We start from the raw sequence: 18,367 nt of genomic DNA, 5'->3' as shown, positions 1-18,367 counted from the left end.
CAGTTGATTGACTTATGGTAAAATTCAGCTTCCATCTGCTCTTTGGGGTCTCTTTAACTGTCATTATCCTTTTTTCTCTGGAGCTTCGTTTGTCTAAGCAAAACAACAACACGAGAACCTTTTCTTTCTTTTGGACTTAAGTAACATTCATGCTCTGGTCTTCTGTCCCAGCTTGGTGTTCTGTATCTTTCATATCATTCCAGCCATGGGCATCTTTTTTTTTTTTTTTTTAATAATTTCTACTTTTATTTTAGATTCAAGTGGTACATGTGCAGGTTTGTTATCTGGATATATTACATAATGCTGAGGTTTTGGGCACGATTAATCCCATCACCCATATACTGAGCATAGCACCCAATGGTTACTTTTTCAACCTCTGTCCCCCTCCCAATCTCTCCTCTCTAGTAGTCCCCAGTTTCTTCTGTTGCCATCTTTAGGACATCATTTTTTTTTTTTTAAAAAAAAGGTTTGAGAATACAATTTGTATATTTGGGTTTGAAATATCATTTTAGTAGAAAAAATATGAAATAAGTTACTATAAGTATATCCATACTTTATACAAGGCTAAAAAATATGAAATAAGTTACTGTAAGTATATCCATAGCCTTTATACAAGGCTAAAGATACCTTGACTCACAGATTGGGCCAACTATCTCTTTTTAAAAATAATAATAGGCCAAGAAACAGCATATTCTTTTTTTATCAAAGATCTTAGCATTTTATTTAAGATAAAAAAGAATATTTAACTTAACACTTTGTGATGTAAAAGAATTGATTGGCCAGGTGTGGTGGCTCACACCTGTAATCCCAGCACTTTGGGAGGCAGAGATGGGTAGATCATCTGAGGTCAGAAGTTTGAGACCTGCCTGGCCAACATGGCCAAACCTCATCTCTACTAAAAATACAAAATTAGCTGGACATGGTGGCAGACACCTGTAATCCCAGCTACTCAGGAGGCTGAGGCAGGAGAATTGCTTGAACCCAGGAGGCAGAGGTTGCAGTGAGCCGAGATCACGCCACTGCACTCTAGCCTGGGCAACAGAGTGAGACTCTGTTTAAAAAAAAAAATGATTGGCCGGGCGCGGTGGCTCACGCTTGTAATCCCAGCACTTTGGGAGGCCGAGGTGGGCGGATCACGAGGTCAGGAGATCGAGACCACGGTGAAACCCCGTCTCTACTAAAAATACAAAAAATTAGCCAGCCGTGGTGGCGGGCGCCTGTAGTCCCAGCTACTCGGAGAGGCTGAGGCAGGAGAATGGCGTGAACCCGGGAGGCGGAGCTTGCAGTGAGCCGAGATTGCGCCACTGCACTCCAGCCTGGGTGACAGAGCGAGACTCCGTCTCAAAAAAAAAAAAAAAAAAATGATTAATCTATTTTCCCTACACATCTTATTGGCCAGAATTCAGTTTCTCTAAGGCAATCAGACTGCATAACCTAGTCCTCTTGTGTGCCCAGGAAGAAAACGAAAAGGACTTCAAGAACCACTCAGGATTGTCCCTGCTACAGGAAATAAGGAGAGGCTTTCTGGAAGAGGAAGAAATTAATCAATCCTAGAAAGATTAAGTAAGCACATTTCATCTCTGGCCTGGAAATTCTAGTAGCCCTTTCAGGAACAAGAATGTCTAGTACTCTCTTAATATTGACTCTAAGATGTGAGATGATGGTTATGACTCCATATTCAGAAGTGCAAGCAATCAGTGGCAGCTCCATTCCTGGAAACACAGTAGAGCCTGTCAGCTGTAGCTGACAGAGGTAGTGACTGATGGAAACCTGCCACCTTCGCTTGAATCTGTCATAAACCGTCTGCAACTAATCAATTTCACTACACAGTGAGAGTTGTAATGATTCTGAATCCATTTTGTTTCTGAATAGACATATATGTCTACAATCACACTCAATCTTTAAACTTTCTGCTTTCTCTGACTGTATCATGTATAGTATGTATTTGGAAGCATTTGATACATAGATGATATTAATAGATGGATGGATGACTAGATGGATGGATGGATGCATAGATAGATAGATAGATAGATAGATAGATAGATAGATAGATAGAAAGATAGATAGACAGACAGATCGATCAAGCAAATGATGGAGTGAAGTAGCAACTGGGGAGACAAATAATAAAAGCCTACACTTTCCAAGGACATTTTAATTCCCTCTTTTTCTTCTTCTTTTCTTATTTATTTTTGTTTTCCACAAAGGATTTATCAGGATTAGCAATCAACTGAGCAATGGAATTTTTAAAAATGCCTGAAGGTAATTATGTGGAATTGTGAAATGTGTATCAGTGGGATTACTCCAGTCTTGTCTAATTATTTGACTGTTATCACTACAACTGAGTGATAAGTATTTAGAAGATGCTATTTAAATATTTTTCAGTGAATACTGAGAGGCACAGTCTCTTGATAAACCCCTTCCTGCTCAATAAGCATGTCAAAATATTAAACAATGTCATCTTAGGAAAGGTAAGAATGGAATTTTGGAACTTAAGCTGAAACTACCATAAAGATTGCTATAGCGTTTCAAATAAGCTGTAGTTGTTTGCATAGATCGGTAGAATTTAATTTTGGAAAAATTACCAATCTGAAAAACTAGAGATCAGCCCTGGTGCATAAAATTACTTGCTTTCAAAAATTCTGAACACAAATGTTCACAATGGATGCACAAACAAATTTTGCCAGCCACAATACGAAAGATTTTTGGAATCTTACCTTGTCCTGGCAAAATAAGTTGCTTGATTCTTCTTGATTGTCTTGTATTGAGTACTAAAATTAAAGGTGCAGGAGCAGCACATTTTATTTCTCTTCCTAACTTGACTATTTTTTGTTTCATGAAAAAAATATTGATTGCAAAGCACTTCCTTTGTGCTAAATTTTAAAACTGCCGCTTATAACATGCTGCTTGTGTAAAAAAAAAAAAAAAAAAAGAAAAAGAAAAAGAATGTGCAAATTGCAGAAGAAAGTGAGGTACAGTGAGTAAGATCACAGGTGCAATTATCAGAGTTCTTGGCAAAACCTCTCTACCACCTAGATGGGCCCCTGTGGGCAGATTATTTTTCTGCAACTACTTTCATCATTTATAATATAATGATATTATTAGTATTCACTGGTTAAGTGATGTGATAATTAAATGAAACATAATCTATTTAAAATACTGGCTATGATGTGTGACAAAGTGTAAGTCCTCTATAAATGGTAGCTATCATTATTTGATAAAATATATTCAGACATGTCTCCAAAGTGATCTGGTGATCATCAGTTTGTGATAAAGCACAGTGACATGAAACCATCATGCTAGACTTGTGTTAGAATCTGTTCCACTTTCCACTAACCTACTTATGAAATAGTCTTTAGAGAAATGTAGAAGACATGATATGTATATTATTAAGAATACTCTAAGTCCTAAATATTTACTATCAGCCTTTTGAAATATTTCAGGAGTAAATAGCACCTTAGACAATGTCCAAAAGACTGACACATTTTGTCTTGAGTTTTCCACACAATCCTTTCTACCTTAACCCCACTAAATTTTATTTCCATCTGGATCACGACTTAAAAACTTGATCGGTAAGATATCTGGTAATCAATTGTGCCAAATGGACATTTCTGAACTCATCTCTAACTTGATCTTCTTGGTCTTATTGGTCCTTTTCAGTCCCACTTTATATCACCAAGTGAAGTGAACTTAACACTCATTGGCTACCAACTGACTGTCAGGTACACTGAGTCTTAAACTCTGTGGTTCTTATATCGCTTAGTTTTTTTTTTTTTTTTCCTAACTCTCTGATCATAGTATTCCAGTCTTCTTTATAGATGCCTCTTCCTTTGACTGCCCTTCGAATAAATTTCCCATATGTGTGCTCCGATATCTGCTTTTCTTTTCGCTCTAGATGTATCTTATCTACGGCCCTGATTTATTACAGGACAATTTATCAAGCAATCTCCAATATACATAACTATTCCAGCACTCTCTACTGAGCTCCTACCACATATCTGCTTGAATATCCACTTGCAAAGATGTTTTGAACCACAATTTCAACATATCTCACCCTGAATCAATGATCTTTCCTCTAGTTTGGCTTCTCCTCCATTATTTCTTATTTTCATTAACAGTAACATATCAATCCTATCACTCAAGTTAGAAACCTGGGAACTCTCTAACCATGTCTCTCTCCATCACTTTCTAACTCCAGTCCATCGAAAGTTCATCTTGATTTTCATTCCCAAGTATTTGTTCATTTCAGTTGCCACCCTTCTTCTCTAACACAACTGACATAGTTCATCGCTTTTCACTGATATTACTACAACAGCATTATAGCTAGTTTTCTGTCATTCGTCTTTAGTTAATTCAATCACCATAATACTTCAGAGTAGTTTGTCTTAAATAAAAATGTGATCTCTTCAACATCTATTTTAAAATCCTTCATTGTGTTTCCAGACTTTTTGGTGAGGCTTTATGTGCATGGGGCCATGATCCCGTGGCTTGACTCTCCAGTCTCATCCCTGATCAACCTTTCCCATGGATCTTAAAAACAATTTATTTCCTCTGAACTTCATCTCTTTCAGCCTCACCTGAAAAAAACAGGACAAAATAATACTTTCATCATGCTTGGATCTTCGCTGCCTTATCACTAACATTTTCCACAGTTCAACCTTTTAAAAAGAGTTAAAAACATTTGTTTTTTCTAGCTCCTCACTTTCTGTTCACTTGTAAGTTCACCACAAAATCTGGATGTTGTCACCAAGATCATAAAGAGCCTGCCACTTGTCACATTTAATAGGGATCTTGAAGTGTTTGTGTTGCTTGATGTACCAGTAGTTAACACTGTTGATCACTATTGGTTCTTGAAACTTTCAATACCCACAGTTTTAAAGACATTTTTCTGGTTTTTGTTTTGCTTGTGCGTATTCACCTACATTTTGCAGTGGTACAAATCTTCTTCCCGAGCCTCTCTTTGTGTGCTAACTCTTAAAATTGTTTTGTTTTTTGCCAGGGTTCTCTTCTTGGTCTCCACGTATCATTCTCAGCCCAGTGGTTCTCAAGTGTATTTCAAGCCAGGTACACTGAGGGTCCCAGTATGCAACAGCAACAGAAGCTCATATATTTGCAAAGCTAAGTTGGAGGTGGGAGATTTTGTCTAATTTTAAGGAGCACCTCAGTGATTTTGACCTGTTGTCTTTCTCTGGTCAAGATTCTTACCCTTTCTGGCTGATCTTATCCTTGCTTCATCCTTCACTACCACCTATGTTTAGATGATTCACAAACTTTTACCTCTAGTTCTTATCTAGTTTCTCAGTTCCAAGTCCGTATATTTTCCTGCCTCTTGCCAACTCAAACTACATGTTCTACCATTATGTTTAGCCCAAACTGTCCAAGTTGGACTGATTATTTTGTTTTCTCCAAAATGTTTGTCAAACAGAATTCCTGTCTCTATAATTATCCAAGCAAAAAACCTGGGGTTCATTTACCTCCTTTCCCCAACATTATTCACCATATCCAATAGATACTCTAGCCCTGTCATTTTTTTTTATTTCCCAGTCACTCTCATTACTTTACACTTCTCTCTCTTCTCACTGATACTGTCATTGTTTAGTCTTCTTTCTAATCTATTATTATCATTCTCTAACTAATTATCATGCCTACAGCTTGACTGTCTGCAATCTATCTTCCATTCAGATCTCAGAGTAAATTTTCAAAATACAACTCTTACCATGTCACTGTCTGAATTACATCTCTTTTGAACCCCCACCATTTACAGGCTAAAGTCCAAATTCCTAACCTGATGTTAGATCTCCTCTGTCAGATGAATAAGAACAAAGTTCACTGACCCAGTTTCATTTATTTATTCAACAAATATTTATTGAGTATCACCAGGCAATACTCTAGACACCAAGGATATGGAATGGAAAAGGTCAGGGAAAATAAAATAAACAGAACAAACATAAATACAAAGTTGTAAGTTCTATGTTAAAAAATATTAATGATGTAATTAATATTAACTAGATGGCTGTTCTTTTTTGTTGTCTTGTATGCTTCTCAATTACAGCAGTGTTCGTGTTGTTTAAACAGCTGTATCCTACACTAGATTCTCAATGCCTTAAAGAAAGACAAGTCTTACTGCGTTTTCAGCCTCAGCACTTAGCAGTGACAGAACAGAGTAGGAGCTTCATCAATGTAAGCTGAACGTACTCAGGAGCATTTGCAAATGTTAATGTTGACTGACTTTGGGATGTGTAAAATATTTGGCAAGGTAGTGGGGAAAGAAAAGAGAAAAGGCAAGGGGTGCTTTACCATGCAATTCCATTAAATAGATCAGGATATATCCCTGATTTTATAATTTAGTGAACAAAACTCAAAAATAACCCATTGACATAGCACTTTTTTGTCCAGTAGAATCTTCCCATCTTCCAAGTGGGCCTTGATCTTTCATGCATTTCATGTGCTATTTAGCTCTCTACTTATCTTCCACTACCAGTCTCTTACTTTATATACTTATTATTCAGAGTATGTAACATTAGCTGCTGTATAGACAATCCCTCAAATCTCAGTGATTTAACAAATCACAGGTTGATTTCTTGCTCATACCAAATCTAATGTGTATTAGCAAGGAGCTTAGCTTTGTATAGTCATTTCAAGGCCAGGGTTCTTCAACCTTTTAAGGCCTTAGCATATTCCATTAGATCTCCTACAGTCAACAGATATTGGGAAAGATGAAAGGGTGCCCAGGAATTTGTGGAAATCAGATCTAGAAATGGTATCTATCTTCTATTACTCACATTCTTTCAGCCAAAACTCAATAATGTAGCCACAACTAACCTCAAGGAGCCTGGGAAGCAAAGTCTGATTGTGTGTCAGGCAATAAGGGAAAAGCATGGCTATCGATGGGCAAGACTTGATAGGGAAGGAGTACTTTGTCTAAGAGTGATTCCTTGCAGATTAGCCACTCATAAAGTGCCATGGGTACCCTCTATAGACAAGCGTTTAAGACACTCAATCCTGGAAGAATTCTGAGCCGATGAATTCAGTTATCCATCCACTATATCATGTAAATTATATCCACTAGGCTTATTTCCAGCCCACTGATCATAGCACAGTAGGAGCTGGATCTGTTGCAACCATGCATGCTGAGCCAATGGAATTAGGCTGGAACCAAAGTTCTGCCAAATGATCTAATGTTGATCCCAACTTCTGATCACATCAGGAAAGGGACATGTGCTCAAAAACTCCGTAGCCCAAAGTTTAGGGTTTCTTCCCTGGAGTCTGATGCTGGTCCTGCTAGTTGCAAGATTGCAGCAGAGGATCTACATTCCTGCTAATGCTCCTGCTTCTTTTGTTTTACCTTTGGAAACCAGACCTGCTGAATACTCTCTAGCCTTTTGTCTTTGTTTACTCAACACAGACATTCTCTGCTACAATATTTATGTTTAATCTTGGGCTTCCACATAGTTTCTGGTCCCGTGTCTGTCTATGTACAGCCAGTTCTGCCCAACCTACTCTTTCTCGTCACATTCAGTCTCCAACTAGTCTCATACCAGCCCCATATGGCCACACTACAGTATGAGACACTTCTCACAACACACTCCATCCTTTTCCATCCAGAGAGGCACTAGGGCTCAAACATAATAGGCTTTGTGCAGACAAGTCCCCCAGCTGATTGTTAGAAATTGCTTTGATAGCTTGTAATTTGTGATTATATTTTTTAAGCTGAAAGACTAAAATGCCTGGTAGTTGAAAAATCATTTAAAAGATTTTACCTTTCACTATACTGCTGGTGCAAAAATGCATTAATTCTACTATCAGCATTATTAAAAATAATGTCCCATATTTATAAATTTGACCATTTTTGAACTTATTTAACAAATATTTACTGTGTATTTATAATGCACCAAGCACTGGGGAGCACTTAGGATACAAGGTATTTTGGAAGATAATAATGAGATACAGACAGTTTAGATGAGTTAGCTAAGGGAGATTTTTTTTTTTTTTTAAGAAGTTGCATGTAAGTTGTAACATGAAAGATAAGTGTGAGTTTGCCAGAGATCAGGGAGGAGAGTATCCTAGATAGAGGCAAGAGCATGTCAAAGGCTATTTGGAGAATTGGAAGAATTGAAAGATGGCCACAGTGGCTGAGCTGAGTCTGTAGGTATGGTGGGGGATGTATGAGGGGTTGATGCAACATGAGGCTGGAAAAGGGGCAGGTCTTGATAAACGTTGTCAGTCATATCTTAAAAATTTAGATTTCTTCTTAAGGAAAATAAACGTTTTAAAAATAAAGGGTTTAAAACAAGTGTCTCAGATCATCAAACATGATAGCTGCCTCAAGGATAATAGATTGGCAAGAGAAAGTGTGGACACAGGGTTTCAGAGTCTGTTGCAGTAGCTTGGGTAGGAGATGGTGTATTTTGTACTAAGGCCGGGACAGTGAAGATGGTGAGCCATTAACTTATTTGAGATATTTTCTGGTTATAAAATGAATCATAATTAAAGACAATAGGTCATGTGAATCCTTGAGAAAAAAAGCACCATTAGGAATAAATTTAAGAATTATCATAAAAATTGGCCAGGCATGGTGGCTCACATCTGTGATCCCAGCACTTTGGGAGGCCAAGGCGGGCAGATCACTTGAGGTCAGGAGTTTGAGACCAACCTGGACAACATGGTAAAACCCCGTCTCTACTAAAAGTACAACAATTAGCTGAGATACTTGGGAGGCTGAGGCAGGACAATTGCTTGAATCTTGTGGGCAGAGGCTGCAGTGAGCTGAGATCATGCAACTGAACGGGCGACAGAGGGAGACGGTCTCAAAAAAAAAAAAAAGAAAAAAATTGTCATAAAAATAATGATATTAGAAACACATCAAAGACATTGTGACTCTACATAGCTGCATTATTGTCTACTGGTATTGCCATTTTTCATTTAATTTTTTCCCTACCTAGGAATAGTCAACAATTCTTTTTTTTTTTTTTTTTAATGGGGTCTCGCTCTGTCACTCAGACTGGAGCGCACTGACACGGTATCAGCTCATTGCAACCTCTGCCTCCTGGGTTCAAGTGATTCTCCTGCCTCAGCCTCCTGAGTAGCTGGGATTACAAGCACCCACCACCAGGGCCAGCTAATTTTGGTCTGTTTAGTAGAAATGGGGTTTCACCATGTTGGTCAGGCTGGTCTCAAACTCCTGACCTCAAGTGATCCTCCCATCTCAGCCTCCCAAAGTGCTGGGATTACAGGCATGAGCCACCATGCCCAGCTAACAATTCTCTTAAAAGAGCTGCCATCAAAAAATCTGAAAAAAGCACTATTTCAAAAAAAAAATCACAGACCTGAACATAATGAAATATAACAAATGAATCTCTCTGAATAGTACACTCCCACAAAAATGCCATGGTTGGGAGTTTGAAAGAAAAGCCAACCACCTGGGCTTGGGATTTAATCTGTGTTTTCAGTGACACTTGAAGGTAAAACTCTCCCCTGTAACTAGAGAGTTACAGATCCTTAGAGAGGCGCTTCAGTGGTTTCATTCAGTGGTTACTGCAAAAGCTGTCCAGGTAAGTCCCATGACAGCCTCACGGGGTCCTTCAGGATCAGAGACTACTTTGCCCTCAGCATTTTCAGAATTTCAGCAACAGGGCATAATACATTATTTTATTATCTTAGCTTAGTATATCAAAATCCCAAGCTCTTCAATTCCTAATAATATGGGGTTTTTGTTTTTGCATTTTTTTTGTGTGTGGTGATTATTACTTCACAGCAAACGTCTCTCTGCTGGTGTTTTGGTGTTTTGCTTATCTCCACTGGGGCTGGGTTATAATAGGTTGGAGATGTTTGTTTCCTGTTTGTGGAATGTCTGACTTTCCAGCTCACTTTGCCCACAGGTTTGAGGCTGATACTCAGATTTCCAGGAAAATAGAAAGAATTCCATTCAAAATACCATAAAAATAGAGCAGGCTACAAGACTTTTTAGATAACACTACTGTTAAATTTTTTAAAAGAAAGACATTCTGAACCCGAGAGTCTCTTCAGTTTCATGAAGTATCCTGGCAGGACACTGAAGGCTACCGAGAACCCTGACTCCTATTAAATCAGGTGGTACCTTATTGTTACGTCAGAGCATTCTTCTACTTTCTCTCCCTTATGGAGCTAGCTCAAAGGTGTATTTTAGCTCCTGTTTTCTGAAAGTCCATGAAAGAGAGACATTATCAGTTTTCAACAATTATCCTTTATGTAGCACTTTTATTTTAGTATTCTCATGGAGTGACAAAGCAGGGCACCTTACCTGCAGAAAGTCAACAAAAAGGAGGGGAGATGCTATTGTCTTTGAGCTGGGGAAGTGTTCTCTGTTGACAAGTTAGACTCCAAAAAATTTGAGTCCCAGATTGAGGTAGACTAAGGAACCATAGTCTGTGTCTTGTGCCATATAAGCACAAAGAATTTTACAAGAACAATTCATAATAAGCTTTGTTAAACTAAAATTTTATCTTTTTGTTATGATTTGCAGTGCCATTAGCCTAATGATGTTAGGTATAAAACTCATTCATTCCAAAATTTTGTATAAATTATACTTCCCTTGCGGCTGGTAAATTCTTAAGGTGAGTAATATCACTTTTCCATCTGTTTCTCATATTCGTTAAATAAAAACCATATTTTGTATGCTTACTTACCTTTTTTTCTAATGATACCTATACTCTTTTGCTTTTAATCTATGTAATTTCATAACATAGCATCGTACAGTTAAGAGGCAGGAAAAACCAATACCTTGGCCTCAATAGGTAGACTGTATGTTTCCAGGACACAGACATTAATTTGCTGGGTTAGAGTTCAGTAGTACCTTATTGATTATTAAGTAAAACTCCTTCCTTTTAATAGACTAGGTAACTTAAGTTTTTCATGGACAAATATTAATTTTCAGCCAACTCTGTTCCAAATGCTATACAAATGTAAGTAAGGCATAATTCTTGTCCTTTAGTGTCTAATACTCTACAACAAGGTTTCTCAACCTCTGGCTAGATAATTCTTTGTTGTGGGACACTGTCCTGTGCATTCTAGAATGTTCTACCACATTTCCTGCACCTCAAAAATATCTCCAGATTTGCAAACAATCCTCTAGTTGACAACCACTGTACTAGAAGCAAAAACAAAGCATGCACATAAAGACTTAAAATATAATCAGAAAGTACAATGAGACACAGTAGATAGAAACACATCCTCTGGAGTCAGTTGGTCTGAACTTGAATTTTACTTCTACTAAGCAGGTTACTTAACCTCTCCATTCTTCAGTTTCTTCATCTGTAAAATTGGACTCTATGATAATATCTATCATATCTTGAGTTCTAGTGAAAATTAAAGGATTTTGTGTGTGTGTGTGTGTGTGTGTGTGTGTGATTAGAATAGGTGTTCACACCACATTGTCAACACTGAATAAATGTTAGCTCTTATTTTTCCAATAAAGAAACATTCCACAATTCAAATTTAAAGGAAGTATTTTGGAAGTAGCAGGGGAGAATCTTTCCAGACAGCTGCATCTTCAATTAAGGCTTTGGGTTAGATATTGCTGAGTCATCTATAACTTTATTGATGAATGTCAATGTGAATGGATGATTCTAATTCAATCTCTTTGTTTTTGAAAAGTGAATGGAAACTGCTTGAAATAATCGATCTGTAACTCATCACCAAGGTTCTCCCTCAAATGTTCACTTCATCCCTGATATTTATTATAGGTAAGGATATGGAATGCTCACTCCACAACATTGTTTGTGAAAATCTTCAGATTTATTTTATTGAACAAGGTAAATAATGCAATTGTACTCTTGTCAGTTTCAACAGAGAAATAACACATTGTATATGTGCCTTCTTTGATCATTCCCTCCTTTTTGCCTTCCCTATGTATTTCATTCCTTTCTTCCTTCTCCTTACCTTCTTTCATTTAACAAATGTTTATTGAATATCTACTATAGCCACTGTGCCATGTGCTGGGGCTATAATTTGATCAGGAAAGACATAATCTTCCTCCTAGTCTTCCGCAGTCTGACTTATATATATTAATAACTAAAATAGTCAAAGAAACACACAACAATCAATTCACATAATCACAGGCTTATTTTTCCTTATGTTTCTTCAAATCTACATTCTAATTCTGTTCTGCTACTCTTTCTTATAAAAACAAACAAAGACTTTTCAGTTTTTGATCTCTGGATCAAAAAGTAAATTTCTCTCTTGATTCTCCCCCAGCCCATTCTGATAGAAAGATATTCTTAATGAATGGAGAAACATATTCCAAAGCCGTGAGAATAAGCTAATTTTCCACAGGAGCCCAGGCAGTTTCCTTCCTGATCAGAGACGAGTTGCAGGAGTGCCAGGTGGCCAGTTGCTGCTCTCTTCCTTCCCTTCCGGAAAGAACAAAACTTTTGTGTTTCTGAGATAGACTGTCCGGGGCATACACCTGGTTGTATATTCACCTAAAACTCTATCTCCTGATCTTTCAGTGTAAAAAAATTTTCAACAGAATACTCAGCTCCAAAGAAAATCTTGAAAAATATTGAAAATCAAACTGGAACTAGCATTCTATCCTTCACTGTGGTGTTGTGTGTCTTCACCTCTTTGTAGTGTGATTATGATGCCTTAGAAAAATACAGGTAACAATACAGGTAAAAATATAAGGTAACAATAATTTCTGGATTCATTAATCCAGACTTTTACCTTTTTTTCCCAATACATGATGCTGAGGGGAAAGGGAAGAAGAAAATAGGGGAGCAAACAGTCTAAGCGAGTTGTTTTTTTTTTTTTTTTAAAGTATAATAGCCAAATTTCCAGGATAAAAAAAGAAAAAAACAAAACACCAGAAAAAACCTAAACTGGCATGGGTTGGAGCCTGATGAATCTCAGACCCTGGCTCAGGTCTAAGCTTGTAAATGAGGGTGAAATAGCCCCAAATGTGGGGGCTAAAATGGTGTAAGTAGAGGAAACCAAGCCAATTTTTAAAATATCCTTTAAAACACAGCGTACTGCTCCTGTGTGCAAAAAAATGAAAAAAGAAAAAGAAAAAAAGAAACCCTTGCAATACACTTTTGAGTACATCTTATTTTTTTTTTTAAGTTTTATAAGGCATTATCCCTCTTTTATATATAAGAAAACCTTGAGCCAGAGAGTTAAAATGACTTTGTCAGGTCATATAACTAGTCAACTATAGAACTATATAAGACCCTAGCACTTAATTGTGTCCATTACAGCCCTTGCTTTTAGGGGGATTTTATTCCCCTTTCTGTTTTCTAAATCTGTCTTTCTGTGATAATTTCCTTAAAAGTTTAGATTATTTCATTTGTTTTTCTTTGAAGCTTGTAACACCTAAAACCCTTCAATGGGTCCCAGTCTTACAGATTTACAAGTAAGCCCTTAGCATGAGATAAAAGCTCTTTATGATGTAACCCAGTCAAAATATGTCCGCACGCTGCAGATACTGCAGCTAAAATTCACACTCAAGCAGTCTAAGTGCAGATTCTACCCTCCGAACCCCAAAGGTATCCCGTCCCACTTTGCGTCCCTTTTCATATCTCTAGCTCAGTGCCTAGCACATGGCAGCATGGAACAAATCCTTGCTATTCGCACGTGTGTTTGCACGAAGGAAGAAAGGAATGATTCTCTCTGGACTATCTATCTTCCCCTGAACTCTGAGTTTTGGCCTTGCTCATTCTAACTCATCCTTCTACCAGCCCGACACCAGCCTGAAAAGCCATGCTGAGTGACATTACGTCATGCTGGTCAAAATTCAGAAATTCTAACTTGTAAAGCACATTTAAAAAAAATAGCAGGAAGCATTGAAACTTGATTTTAAAATGGGCAAAAGAATAAACATTTCTCCAGAGGATATGCAAATGATCAACAAACTTATGAAAAGATACTCGACATCATTAATAATTAGAGAAATGCAAATCTAAACCACAATGAGCTATCACTCCCACCCATGAAAATGGCAACTATCAAAAAAAAAAAAAAAACAGAAAATAACGGTGCTGGTGAGGATGCAGAGAAATTGACACCTTTGTACACTGTTGGTGGGAACGTAAAATTCTGCCGCCACTGTGAAAAACAGTATGGAAGTTCCTCAAAAAATAAAAAGTAGAATTGTCATATGATCCAGCAATCTCACTTCTTTATATTTATCCAAAAGAATAGAAAGCAGGATCTTGAAGACATATTTGCATACACATATTCATGGCAGCACTGTCTACAATAGCGAAAAATAAAAGCAACCCAAGTTTCTATCCATAGCTGAATGAATAAACAAAATGTGGTGTATATACATAACGAAATACTATTCAGCCTTAAAAAGGAAGAAAATTCTGGCATGGGTTAAACATGGATATATCTTAACGACATTATGCCAAGTAAAATAAGACAATCACAAAAAGGTAAAAGTTTTATGATTTTAATTACATGAGGTTATCTAGATTAGTCAAATTCATAAAAATAGAAATTAAAATGGTGGTTGTCAGGGGCTGGGAATAGGGGAAAATGGGAAGTTATTTAATGGGTACAGAATATGGTGAAGCCTAAAGCTGTCCTTCAAACCACTACTGTTTTTCATTTTTCCACTGATGTTTTCTCTATTCCCAAAGCCAATGTTTTCTCAGCATTCCCAAAGCCAACACTGGATTTAAGTGTGTTTCTTGAGTGGGAGGATAAGCCAGTACTGGTATTCACCCTATCAAAAAATTGCCACAGCAGGCTTTGCCATCGTTCCCCAAAATGTTTATCTAACCAAGTCCTTCAGGTTTAAGGACATTTGGGATTTTTTTTTTAAGCCTAAAATGCAAATGTTATCCTAGAAGATCAAAAACAACTAATAATCATTAACCTTAAAAATAACAATTAGCACCTCAGTCCAAATGAGTTTATAACATTTTCTTTAATAGTGAATGGATCAGTGGTTGTTAAATTTTCTGAGTTACCAGCACTAGAGCTTAGGGTGACATTGAAGGAGTTAAAAGGTAAATGCCAATTCTTTTGAAAAAAATGTTTAAAATATACCATTATAGTCCTATTCATTTGATATTCTTTCAGTACTATTTGGGAGTTTGAGTAGAAATGCTTCTTTCCCTGACCTTGTCCTATGAAAGAAAATACAAACACAAAGAAATTAAAAGTTCTAGTGGATTGTGATAAACAAAGTTCCTTTTGGTGGCACCAGCTTACCTCTGACCTAAAGGGGCACATTCTGCCGTGCCCCACCCTGCACCTCCCAACTCAATCATCAGACTCAGTTATTCAGACCAACATTATAATATATAGTATGAATCCTCAACTGTTACAAAAACGTATTTCCACATTGATCAAAATGTATTGAAAAAAAACTATTGCATTGTTTTTATATATTGTTTCGGATTCTGATGGAAAGAACTAGAATAAACTATAAATTCTTCTAGGACCAAAAAAAAAAATCTCTCTGTCATCTTCTGCCACCAGAACTCTACAATTCTTAGCACAAGAGAGACACTAAAAAATTATCTTTAGTAAGATAATTTAGTAAGAGTCTGGTAAAAGAGAAGTTTAATGGAGAGAAGAGGTTGGAAAGTCTATTGCTTGAGGTGGTGAAGACTGTAGTAGTACTGCCCTATGGTGTTGGGAACCATAGTTTCTGTATTTTCTGTCAAAAGAACTAAAAAATTAAGAGGGGTGAGGTGGTTTCCATGACCATGTGGAAAGACCAAACATGGAAGAATATAGAAAATCAACTTTCTTTTCCTTATAATTTAATTTATGAACAATTTTCTTTTATAAATTTAAGAGAGGCTTAAATGGGGCTCTTTCTAACATAGCTTTGAATGAGGTTCCAATAATTAACATCAGATAACAAGAAGTGTATGAGAGAGTTTACTATAAACAGATTTTACAAGGGTTAAAAAAAAAGCTATTGCATAATTATTATATCTCCTCCTTTTTTTCAAGGCTATAAAAGTATTTACAGAGGAGAGAGAAAGAGAGCACAGTGGAGAGATGCCTTGGGAGAGAGCTGTTACTGGCCATGGTGTCATTCTTCTTGCACAGGTAGTGGTACCCCATTCTATCCCAAGTCCAGTGAGGAGTGACTACGTAATGATTCAGAGGGCCATGGAATGTGTGGGAAATATGGGCTCAGCTTGACTCATGACTGCCAAAGGCATAGTGGCTTCAGGTAGAGGCGTAGCGGTCACTGCCCTGGGGAGGGCCAGCCTGCACTTCAGAGTGCTGGAATAAAGGAGCAAATATGCTCCCTTCCTTGTTTTATGTGGGAGAGAGAACCAAGGTAGAGCCCTTAAGTCCTTCTAAGAAATCCAACTAGATGGGCCAGGGATCCCCACAGGAGAAGATGGAAATGAATGCTGTGTCCCTGGGAGCTGCAAAGCTTTGCAATCTACCATCATAATTAGATGCATCTGCCCAGGTGAAAGGCATTTCAGGAGCGGGGTCTTCTGCAAATCCATGAAAATGACTCTTGAGCAGAAACATCAACCTTAGCCATCTTTTGAACCCTGAAAATGAGAAGCCTGATAAGGAAGGTGCAGTTCAAATAAGGCTTTTCCTCTGTCTTCCCGCTGCCGGGATCTGGATGACAGACACTGTCTGGTGAGCTGTTAGAGGGAGGATAAGGATCACAGTGTAAAAGATAGAAAGGAAATCAGGTGCCTCTCAAGCTCTACCCCCACAGCCCTTTCCCTTTGTCTATTTCCAGTGAGAAGCAGATCCAAACTGAGAAGGGAGAAGATGTGATATTTGATATCACAACAAGCTTGAGTTTTGATTAATATCTTGGACAGGACATTCTATGTTCCAAATAGAGACTGTGTGTTACAAAGTGACTGCAGGACCAAAAGTGAGTAGCAAGTTCATGAACCTCTTAGATTTTTTTTATTTAGGCCATGATGAGATTACTGCCAGTGACTCAACTTTTAAAATACAAGTGAATAACTAAATAAGTAAAGTAAAATCGCACTTTTAATTGTATTTTGAAGGCATCATGAGCTGTGATTCAGTCACTTCATCTCATAGAACTTCTGCTGGTGATAATTATATTTAATATTGTTACAATCACCCCTTCCTCTCAACTTGTTGTGATGTATGTCCCCCCAGCCTCCTTCTGAAAGGTGAGTTAACACAGCTCATTAGGGTGTTACATTAGAATCACTGTTTTGGAAAAGCCAAGCATGATGTGGGCTGCTGGTGTCAGATGTGAATGTGAGAGATGAACAGTCAAGCTCTACAAATAAAACAGAGCCTCACTCATCCCCCTTCCCTCACATGCACCACCGCCCCATCTTCAAAGTCAGGGCTGCCTCAGCATGTCACAGGAGGCAGGGAATGTCATCTTGTAAATACCAGCGATGAGCATGAGCTGAGACCCCCAGCAGCAGAGGATATAAACCGTCCTCCTGAAGCAGGATTTAATTACATTCTCCGTCAGGAAAGGAAGTTGGATTTGCTTCAGTGGAATTGCATTTTCTGCATTTGGGTGATTTGTTTCTCCTATAAAACCATTTCCCAGTACCACTACTGGAATGCTGGGAACTAGAAACCTACATGGCTCACTCTTTAGACCAAAGGACACTCCTGTCCCCGTGTTTGCATTTCTACCTTTCACAGCCTGGCATTCCGAGAGGCCTTTGTGAAAAACAGCACAGAGTCCTCGGGGGAAAGTGCTCAAGATTAGTGCTATAAATTCTGTTCCATGGCTCTGCTACTTCATGTTCTATAATATTCCCGAATTCCTGCATTTCTGAGGTCAAGGGTCCTGTCTTGTGGTCCAGTGTCTCATACTGAACAAAATTCTTATCTGACTCCTTTGCCCTATGTTTGCCCTATGTTTGGGGTGCCGGCCTGATTCTCTGATGATCTCAGTCACAGCCTCTCCATCTTTTTCCAAAACAGCATTTTGTGGATGAGTTTTGTGCTCGCAGTATTTTCTTTAAACAGTTCTCTATGTTAAAAATGTTGCCAATCAGAATATCTTCAGATATAACAAATGTCAAAGTACACAAGAAGTCCTCGGTTCAGGGCTTCAAGGAACTCACCTGGATGCAAATCAAAGAATCAGTTGTCAGATTGGACAAAGCCAAGAGGCAAAGAAGTGGACAGTTTGGACCTAGTCTTTAAGGAATAACCATATGGATGATTTCATGCTCAAATGTACCCCATTTCTACAGCACTTGGGAAATATTTGAGTGTAAATGAATATTTGACATCTCATCTTTGGGAATTTCTGAATATCCTCAAATTGTAGAGATTCCAGCCACGTAGGTACAGACCCAAGCTATGAATACGCGTGTTTAGAAAAGAGAGCCTTTCTGCCCTAGTCCCAGCCATTGTTTCTGGTGGACGCAACAACATCCTCCTACCC

General features: G+C 37.9%; 1 long non-coding RNA gene across 1 annotated transcript in view; it reads left to right on the top strand.

Moving 5' to 3' along the window:
* LOC116809447 (uncharacterized) overlaps positions 1 to 16,969 on the top strand; it is a 48,422-nt gene extending 31,453 nt beyond the window's left edge. The window contains exons 3-7 of the long non-coding RNA XR_004369849.1: positions 1,407 to 1,563; positions 2,205 to 2,259; positions 11,718 to 11,786; positions 15,943 to 16,041; positions 16,706 to 16,969. This is a non-coding gene — a long non-coding RNA (uncharacterized LOC116809447). The remainder of the gene's footprint in view (positions 1 to 1,406; positions 1,564 to 2,204; positions 2,260 to 11,717; positions 11,787 to 15,942; positions 16,042 to 16,705) is intronic.
* The last annotated feature ends 1,398 nt before the right edge of the window (positions 16,970 to 18,367 follow it).

This window comes from Hylobates moloch, unplaced genomic scaffold, assembly GCF_009828535.3.
Source record: "Hylobates moloch isolate HMO894 unplaced genomic scaffold, HMol_V3 SCAFFOLD_1, whole genome shotgun sequence".
Taxonomy (NCBI): Eukaryota; Metazoa; Chordata; class Mammalia; order Primates; family Hylobatidae; genus Hylobates; species Hylobates moloch.
The sequence above is the reverse complement of the archived record's forward strand: the minus strand, read 5'-3'. Positions and strand labels throughout refer to the sequence as shown.